The sequence below is a fragment of the Arabidopsis lyrata genome (assembly GCF_000004255.2).
Source record: "Arabidopsis lyrata subsp. lyrata unplaced genomic scaffold ARALYscaffold_1, whole genome shotgun sequence".
In the NCBI taxonomy this organism is placed as follows: Eukaryota; Viridiplantae; Streptophyta; class Magnoliopsida; order Brassicales; family Brassicaceae; genus Arabidopsis; species Arabidopsis lyrata.
Genome location: NW_003302555.1, coordinates 25,423,634 through 25,434,009, shown reverse-complemented (window position 1 = coordinate 25,434,009; position 10,376 = coordinate 25,423,634). Strand labels below are relative to the sequence as shown.

Sequence of the window (10,376 nt, the reverse complement as noted above, 5' to 3'; positions counted from 1 at the left end):
TAGCTTGAAAATTTTCGTTTTTTAACCTAAATTTTTTGGTAAATCCAAGTGTTTTTTATGGTCTCATGCATTTGATAAGAACATCAACGAATCGATTGTACATATGTTGCTTCATGTACATTTTCTCAACCATTTTGCGTCCTTCACTCCCTAATCGTAGCCTCGTTTCTGGATTTCTAAGTAGCAACAAGAGATTAATTCTTTGTTACCGGATCGTCCCATTGAGTGAAGTAAACCGGTCACATTGTGCTGCACGATCTCTTTTGCTCCTCCTGCATCTGTTCCCACCACTGCAAGTCCATAAGCCATTGCTTCGATTGTCACTCTCCCAAATGTTTCACCAACTCCCTGTAAGAATAAAGATTCAATTAAAAAACCAAACCGAACAAAATCAATATGGTTAAATCGAAACCAAACTGCATCTTGTCAATATACCAAAACCAAACTAAAATCAATTACAAATCGGTTTATCTTATTCAGTAATTCAAGTTTCTATAGAACCGATAAAACTGAAAACCGGAAAAACTGAACCAAAACCAAACTGTAAACTAGAATGACTGCAGCGTATAATGCATATGGTGCCAGATATTTTTCTAAGACATACTTGTGTCATCTCTTGTTAATCTTTATTTCAAATTTTGTCGTAAATCTTGATGAAAGTGGTGGGATCTCAGACTTACTCTACGAAATAATGACCCAAGAACTAAAAATAAAACACAAAAATACTGCCAAAAAGAAAAAATCTAGGAGAAGTGGGTTCTCAATTTCAAATTTTCATTCCCTTTGCCTTTACAATTAAGCGTTTTTACAGAAACAAGAGTAAGAACAGAGGAGGAAGATGAGTAGAAAGCAATTTTGTATTTCTTTTAAGTTTGTCGTTGTTGACAAATTTTGTTAGTAGAAAAAGTGGAAGGTTTGTGTGATTTCAGATATTTAAAGAAAGTTATGTTGGTTATAGTCCTTATTCCTTTTTTGCTGCTTTCTCTTTTGGTTTAAGGTTACAATCTTTTTTTTTTTTTTTTTTAACTAGAAACGGTTTGTTTTTTACGGCACTAACAATCTTGGTTCTTATGGTTTAAGCGTGAACCAAGATTGTTAATTATTTTGCGATATCTGAACTCAACAGATTATAATCGAATCCATAGTCGAACTAAAGTGGTGATGTAAAATCAAAAAGAAGGTAAAGGAAAGAAGTATGGATTTCGATACCTTGAGGAAGTACTCATCGAGTGGAAGGGCCTTCCGGATTACAAGTGTTCTTTGGAATGTAAAGAATGTCATCAAAAGTCATTTTCTTCGTTTCAACCTTGAGGATAAGGTTACTTTCAAAGGCGGGGGTGTTGATACATATGAATCCCAACATCATCCTATTCTCTATCAAAACAAGAAGAGAGGGAGAGCCCAAAAGGCTCGATAAGAACACGAAGATTGAGCTATTCCAACAAGTGTCTTGTGGGCTTTGCAAAGAGCGCTTCTACCATAAGTAAAATAAAGAATGACCACATTTAATCATTATCAATCTGCACAGGGCCTCTAACGGCTCACATGCTTGTAAATGAGCATTACTGACTAGTATTTATGTTAGGGTGGGATTGAGTGAGGATCATCGAGAAATTGATTGAGAGAGGATCATCAAGAAATTCTTAAAGAATCACATATAAACTCAGTAAGTACACCTAAGAAAATGGTTCCATTTGGTTTTGATATTTTGCATTTGCCTTTGAATTTTAAGTTTGCGTAGGTCTTATAAATTTGTATTTGTAAACATTTTCGTTTGTAGTGTTTTTTGTTAGTTTTTACATTCTTGTTTGCATTTATGTTGCATTTAAATTTGTTAGTATATTAACGTGTTCATGTGTAAGCTTTTTCTTTGAATGAATGGTAAAATTAATTAGTTCGCTTTTGTTTGTTTCATTTTTGTGTTTTTGTTATGTTTGTTTCAAATGCATGGCTACTTACTTGCAAAGAGGAGTGTTGAAGACGACGTGCAATGTCACTAGTCCCCGTAGCGCCGTGTGGACTTGGAGAGATATATAGGAACCTTCACCTCCTCCAAATTTGATATAAAATCTCAATGAGTAAATCCAAGAAAAATCATCATATGATGTTGAAAAATCATGACATCTCAGTAGGAATCACAACTATGATTTAGGGGAATCAAATTTTACCTGATTAAAAGCGGCTGAATTTCGGTCTACGAATCAGACATTTCCAGCACCACATCTAATTCTAGTTCTACAAAAATTATAATGCAAGCACCAACAGTAAGATATTGAAAACAGAGAAATAGAACATGTACCAAAGATAGATTATTCATGACTAGACCAATGGTACTGAAGATGTCCTGATTTGAGAAACATATTTATGATTAAGAGTCTTCCCATGATTAAAACTTGCAAGAAGAAATAAGATTCGGGATTTAAATACACCAAAATTTAGAAAGAGGACGTACCTGAGAAACCAGAGCTTTTCTGAAGACAAAAACATTGCTATAATATTGACAAAGAGAAGAAATCTTATAAAATGAAACTCTTTCTCTTATAAACACACATATATAGGATTCACATACTTACATTCTCATTCAGCTAATCATGTTGTGCACCAGAAGTCACCAAAATAGCAGAATTTTCCTATTAAAGAATCATACAGTTTTCCACAAGTCATACAACCAATAACACTATAAGAGATGCACATAAGAAAAAAGTTAGTACTTACCATTGCTCTTAGACCAATGCTAAAATCCAACATTGCGCTGGTTTAATGTAACATAAAGTAATAATTACCAAAAAAAAAAATGTAACATAAAGTAATAAGCTATTACAGAGACAATCTATATATATAATGGGAGAGTTTTCTCTCCATTGGGTGTCCACATCAGCATCCATGTCATCATAATTTTTTTTTTTGTGGGCTCCACCTATTTCATTTATTAAAACAAAAACAATTAAACTAAAACTAATTCACACATTAAATAAAAATAATAATTGACAAAAATTAATGAAATATTATGAAAAAACGAAAAAAATTGTATATTAGATCATATACAATATGAAAATTTTGAATAGAGATTGAATAAATATTAGATCATTATATTTTAACATATAATGAGTAAATATTTTTAAATAGTTAGAGATACGAAAAAATAAACTTATCATATATTTTATTGGTAGAAAATTTATTTTTTAAGAGTTACAATTATTTAGTAGAGTAAAGAAAATAAGAGTTAAAAAACCAAATTTAAAGGTTTTTACTTAAAATATAAAGCAATTCATTTCTGGAAAATAGACATTTAAAATTTGAGAATAAAAAAAACCCCTTTAATATTTGAGAATGCTATTTGGAAATTAGAATAGTAATGGTAGATAGAAGAGTTTTTCATTAGAAATAAGGGAAATTGTTAAAAATACCCCTTTTGGTGTGCCTCTTTTCAAAAATGCCCCTTTTAGATGTCCATTTTAAAAAATGCCCCTTTTTAAATCTGAAATTTTTATAAAGTTTTATTAGGTTTATAAGGTACTTGTGGATTGTAACTACTACTTGAAGACTCGATCCAAGTATTTATAAATTTTATAAGGTGTTTTTAAAGGTTTTACAAGTTATTTTAAAGAATTTTTAAGGTTTTTCAAAGGTTTTACAAGATATTTTAAAGGTTTTTAAAAGTATTTAAAATGCATTTATAAGGTATTTATAAAGTATTTATAAGATTTTAGATACGTAGAAATGTAGTTTGTGTATGTTTTAATAATATTACATACATATTTGGGTAAATCTTATATTTTTAAGAGCATTTTTTATAAGGTTTTTTAAAAGGGGTATTTTTGAAAAGTGGCATTTTTGCAAAAACCCCTAGAAATAAAAAGGATTTTTTTTTTAAAATAAATGTATTTTAAAATTAGAATAATTTTTATGAGTTCGTAAGTGTCACATTAAGAATACTTTCTAGAATCATAATATACGTTAAATTATATATGTAGAAAGAGATTTTTGTATTTTTCAAATGGTCAAGATAAAGTGCAAAATTTCACGTTGAAATCCTATGTTTACGAATAGGAATGAGTCTATGAAATCTATTTTCTATAAAGCAATTTTAGATGCACCAAAACATGGTAAAAAAAAGCTTTATGATAAACATCTCCTCAGATTTCTGTTCAATTTAATAAAAAGATCATGAAACTTATAAAAAAAAAAATTGAGTATCGAATGATATGAAGGAGAAAATAGAAATGATCTAAGGAAAAAAGAGAGTAGATGTTGGGAGACGACGAGTGAATCATAGAAGATAACGAAAAATATTGTAGTGAAAAATGTGAGAAACGTTTTACTACGTTGGAGAAACTTTATATCTTACTCATATTTAAACATGAAACTTTTGAATTGAGATTAGAGAAATATAAAATTAGATAATTATATCTTAACATATAATGCGTAATTATTTTTAAATAGTTAGAGATAAGAAAACGGAAACTTATCATATATTTTAATGGAACAACAATCACTTTTAAGAATTACAATTATTTAGTAGAATAAAGAAAGTAAGAATTAATAAATACCAAATCTATATATATAATGGGAGAGTTTTCTCTCCATCTAGGGTGTCTACATCAGCATCCATGTCATCATAATTTATTTTTTGTGGGCTCCACCTATTTCATTTATTAAAACAAAAACAATTAAACTAAAACTAATTCACACATTAAATAAAAATAATAATTGACAAAAATTAATGAAATATTATGAAAAAACGAAAAAAATTGTATATTAGATCATATACAATATGAAAATTTTGAATAGAGATTGAATAAATATTAGATCATTATATTTTAACATATAATGAGTAAATATTTTTAGATAGTTAGAGATACGAAAAAAGAAACTTATCATATATTTTAATGGTAGAAAATTTATTTTTTAAGAGTTACAATTATTTAGTAGAGTAAAGAAAATAAGAGTTAAAAAACCAAATTTAAAGGTTTTTACTTAAAATAGAAAGCAATTCATTCTGGAAAATAGACATTTAAAATTTGAGTACCGATTAAAAAATAAAAAGAATTTAGAACATATTATTATTTATAATTATAATATAATATATATTAGTATATTTTCTATATTATTAATTTTTTCTAAATTAAAAAGTGAATACCTAAAAAAGAAAAACTAAATATTAATTAGTGTTTAGAAAATTAACATAGATTGAAAAAAATTAAGGTGATTTGAAATAATAAAAAAAACTATCCTGAACTTAAAAAATAAAAATAAAATAATCTTATCGAGTATTAAAACTGTGTAATAATAATATTTGAGAATTCTATTTGGAAATTAGAATAGTAATGGTAGATAGAAGAGTTTTTCATTAGAAATAAGGGAAATTGTTAAAAATACCCCTTTTGGTGTGCCTCTTTTCAAAAATGCCCCTTTTAGATGTCCATTTTAAAAAATGCCCCTTTTTAAATCTGAAATTTTTATAAAGTTTTATTAGGTTTATAAGGTACTTATGGATTGTAACTACTACTTGAAGACTCGATCCAAGTATTTATAAAATTTTATAAGGTGTTTTTAAAGGTTTTACAAGTTATTTTAAAGAATTTTTAAGGTTTTTCAAAGGTTTTACAAGATATTTTAAAGGTTTTTAAAAGTATTTAAAATGCATTTATAAGGTATTTATAAAGTATTTATAAGATTTTAGATACATAGAAATGTAGTTTGTGTATGTTTTAATAATGTTACCATAGCTTTAGAGTTCATGAATTGTTATGCGGATTGAAATTGTTGTGAATTATAGTGATGATGATTCAGGTCACGAGACTATAAACACAATTGATTTCAGACAAGTTTCGAGATAGAATGTCTGTACAATGATTCCACTGCAGGAAGAAAGACAAAATCTTTAGACGGACACAATTGCTAGACCAAACTATTTAGGAACAAATTTTGCTTTTTCTTGCTATTGCTACATTTCTTTCAGATTCCGTTTACAGTGCCTGTGAATTCATAAAATCGACGAACATTTTTCTGTTTCGAGAGAAAATGAAGAACCCTAATTTTAATTTTTCCCCAAAATTAGAACGACGTCGTTTCGTTGTTTGAAGGGGAAAAAAATAAAACGTCGTCGTTTTCATTGACCAGAAGCCATGTCAGTGAAAACGACGACGTTTTATTTTTTCCCGCCCCCAAATAGTTTGGGTTGGAAAAACCCGCCCCCAAATAGTTGGGGTTGAAAATGGCCGCTTTTCCGCCACGTCAATGCCACGATATCGCTGACTCAGCAGCCGTTAAATCCCGAACTAACACCGTCTTCTGTCGTGTTGAAATCGGCTAATTTTCATTAGTTTAGGTTTTGAATTTGAATTAGTTTTGAGTTTGGGTAGAAATTGACGGGAGGCCTTAGTTTGGGTTGGAAAAACCCGCCCCCAAATAGTTGGGGTTGAAAATGGCCGTTTTCCCGAGCTACAAGAGCTACGAACAGATGATTAATTTACATTATTCTCTCTCGTTAAGTGCCTAGTTCGAGCCTCGAACCAACCAAGCGTTGCTCAATGATGTGCCATCGCTGACTAGATGAGCTACAAGAGCTAGGCACAGAGGATAATTCGTTATCCATAAAGTCCCAACTTGAATTTCTTGACATTTGGGACATACTTCAACAAGCCTTTTGAATGGCAGATATAAGCAGAAAATTGAATCTATATGCAGAAGCTTGAATTTTAATGTCATAGCCCAGTAAGATACATAGGCATATGCTGAGAATCAAATCTATATGCAGAATAATGAATTTTCTCAATTTGGAGCATCATTGAATCGTTTTATGATGCTGGCCCAGTCCAGCAAGAACTATAGTTTACGCAGACCATTGATTATTCCAATTGTACATTATTAAACAAGCCTTACTCTCCAAAACGAGCAATATATAGTCCTCAAGCAGATAATTGAATTTCCCAAAGGGACATCATTAGACTAACCTTATTAAAGAACATCTCTCCCCCTTCAATATGCAGAGTGAATTTAATATCATGATTTTTCCAGATACAGTATAGAGTATTTAAGCAGATATTTGAATTTCCCGGATCTCCCGGTGGCCTGTTTTTGTCCCCAATATCCATCATCGTAGCATCCTCCGCATCCAGCCTCAAAACCCTACCGTCGCCGCTGTCTCCCATCTCTCAAGATATTTTTCCAATACTGTTTTATAATATTAGTGATGCTAACAAAAAAATAAAAACATTTTAACCCGTGTTATAGCATTTAATTAATGATATTTTTTATTTATGTTAATACGAATCCAAACCTATCCTGCCATATAACCCCGTGATATTTTAAACGTTTTTTCAGTTTAAATATTCATAATTCATAATATTTTAAACTTTTTGTAAAATTGGAAAATATCGATAATACAAGTAAACGGTTTAATTAAATAACTGAATTAAATCAAACATCTATATTATTAAAATTGAAGTACTTTTTGTAAAGTACCCCTATGTTCATAAATTCATAATCTTCATCTTCAATTTCTTTCATAAATTCCCATTTTATTTGTTCCTAACCATCACTTTCTCAATTGGTACCTAACACACCTCACTCTCTAACCCACTAAAATTAACAATAAATACATTTAAAGAATGTCTCCACTTCCTTTCTATCACATCTTCATGTCTTCCACAACATTGAATCCATATGATTCACAATCAAACAACTTGGGTCGGTTTAGTTCGGTTCAAAACCAAAGAAAGTTGAAAGAAGATAGAGAAATCCACTTGCTAACAATTAACTTTTCATAGATTGAAATGTTAAGAGAATAAAGATGAGACAAAATTCAACATTTAAGCAGCAATTCTCCTTCTCTTGCTGCCACCGTTTTTGCAAATCAATCCCATCACCTTACTCAAAAATATTGAAGGTGACAAAAGAAAAAGAGACAAACGAAACTGAAATAAACCAATCGTGTAATCAAACTCCTAATATGTGAGCTGCTAAACAAAAGGGGTTAGTTTGATTTCAAGGCTCGAGTCTTGTTATAAGCATTACTATGCACAGATTGTATCTTCCCTACCAAACTCAGACATCAATATGCCAAACCGGATTCTCATGGAGCCTTCCTTTCTCCAAGGCTGCAACTTTAGCTCTGTGAGCTGTTGTTGTAGCCAACACAATCGAGCTCTTCCATTTCTCCTCTTGACCCGAGTATTCGCAGGCTTCAAACTGGCTAATTATATTAAATGTTTTCCTTGCCTTGAAATCGGATGAATGTGAACAAGTTTCTGAATGCAGCAGTTGGCTCAAGGACCATTTTGTGTCCACTTGATCCAAAAGGCTGAGCGTGCCAGTTTGGTGCTAATGTCTTCTTGACTGGATTGCATGAGTAACTCCACGGCCTTGTTGATCGAGCCGTTGTGACGTCCCCGAAAGCGATGACTTTTTCTTTTGGTGCAGCGGTTCGTGCGGCACGGTCTGTCCAAGAACAAAACCGCTGTCATATCCACCTCAACGTCATAATACCAGCGAGCTATCATCTGATCAAGCCGCTATGATATCCCTTCAGCAGTTTGTACAGAGGGGTGTATTCCCGGAAACAAACGGCGGAAAGTTTTCCACGTCTCGTTCCCTGCGGCCTGTGGACGCGACCAAACTGCTCCAGAAAAGTTTGACCGATACGAATTAAGTGGAAATAAACTGATTTAGACCGGCTTTTGAACCCTACCTCTGATTTTGATTTTGATCAATTCGAACCGGTCTTGTCTCTTTACTACTTCCCACTCGGTACAAATAAATACTCTCAAGTCCCACCTAGGGAAAATCAAAGTAATCAACAACATTATCCAAATTGTTGTGAACTGTGTCTTTCATTAATAGTATAAGGGATATATATACAAGGATAATAGCAGGATACAAAGAATAAGGTAAAACCCTAATGGGCCATGGGCCGGTTATGGAGTCCATCCATATGGTTTATAACACTCCCCCTTGGAAGACATAACCGTGCCCGATACTAAACCGGGATCTCTATAATGCGCTGGGGAATGTTGCCTCATTAAAACCTTACCAGGAAAACCCAGTGGGACAAAACCATGGTGAAGGAAAAAGAGTACAACACGCATTACTCCCCCTGATTTGAGCATCACTGTAGATCCTTAAGTCCGCACATTCCGATCTGATGAATGAGCTTCCGGAACGTTGAAGTCGGCAATGATTTGGTGAATAGGTCGGCTGAATTCTCACTTGACCGGATCTGTTGAACTTTGACCTGACCGTCCTTCTGTAATTCATGAGTGAAGAAGAACTTTGGCAAAATGTGCTTCGTCCGGTCTCTCTTAATGTAGCCATCCTTGAGTTGAGCAATACATGCTGTGTTGTCTTCAAATATGATGGTCTTTGATGTAGTAGTAGTAGTAGTAGTAGTAGTAGTAGTAGTAGTAGTAGTAGTAGATGCGCCTTAAGGAAGGCTGCCTACGTACCCTTGGAAGGGATCAAGCCACACATAGTTCCTATTCATTGACCATGCCATAATCTGATCTTATGAATAACCTGCATCAGCAAATCAAATTAAACCAAAGCAAACTGGACCTTCTTTGGTTAGATCAGTATAGAATAAACCCAAGTAAACAACGCAGGAAGAATAGACTTTAAAGCTTAATCAAACCTTCCTTTAAACCTTTCCAGTGCCTTTGGGTTGATCATGAACTAAATTTAGACAGGAGACTCACGGCAAAACAAATGTTTGGTCTAGTGTGTCTAGCCAAATTCATTAGAACTCCTATGGCACTGAGGTATGGCATTTCCGGACTGAATGGATCACTATCCAATCTGAGGCTTCTCACCACCATTGGGCCTGGTCAATGGGCGGGCCTGGTCCTTATTAAATCTCCTTGAGTACTCTTTCAGTGTATGCCATTTGATGCACAAGGATTCCATTATTCACGTACTCAGGTTGTAATCCCAAACAGAACTTAATTATTGCCTAGGTCTTTCATTTGAGATTCTTTCTTTAGATATACTCAACTATTTGGGCGATTACCCAGAGGTTTAAATCATTCATATACACTGCTATGATTACAAATCCTTTGTTTGCAAACTTCTTGATAAAAATACATGGACTGATCGGATCATTTTTATAGCCTTCTCTGATGAGATATTCGCATAACCGGTTATACCACATACGTCCGCTTTGTTTCAGTCCATATAAGGATTTGTCCAGCCTTATGCAGTGCTGTTCTCGAGAATCTTTCTTATCTTTGAGCTCAATACCCTCTGGTAATCTCATATATTATCCAGTGGACTTATATAAATATGCAGGCATTACATCCATTAGCCGCAAATCTTTTTCTTTTATATAGCCAGACTTAGCAAAGATTTAAATATCTTAGCATCCACCACAGGGGAGTATA

General features: G+C 32.6%; 1 long non-coding RNA gene across 2 annotated transcripts; it reads right to left on the bottom strand.

Annotated features, from left to right (window-relative positions):
- On the bottom strand, positions 1-2,337 carry LOC110225461. Of its 2 annotated transcripts, none has more exons than XR_002329798.1 (4): positions 2,169-2,337; positions 1,960-2,050; positions 1,210-1,374; positions 1-348 (listed from the first exon to the last, which is right to left on the bottom strand). It is a non-coding gene; the product is annotated as an uncharacterized LOC110225461 (long non-coding RNA). The 2 variants fall into 2 exon arrangements; XR_002329799.1 differs by having other exon boundaries at positions 1,960-2,041.
- Between the last annotated feature and the right edge of the window lie 8,039 nt (positions 2,338-10,376).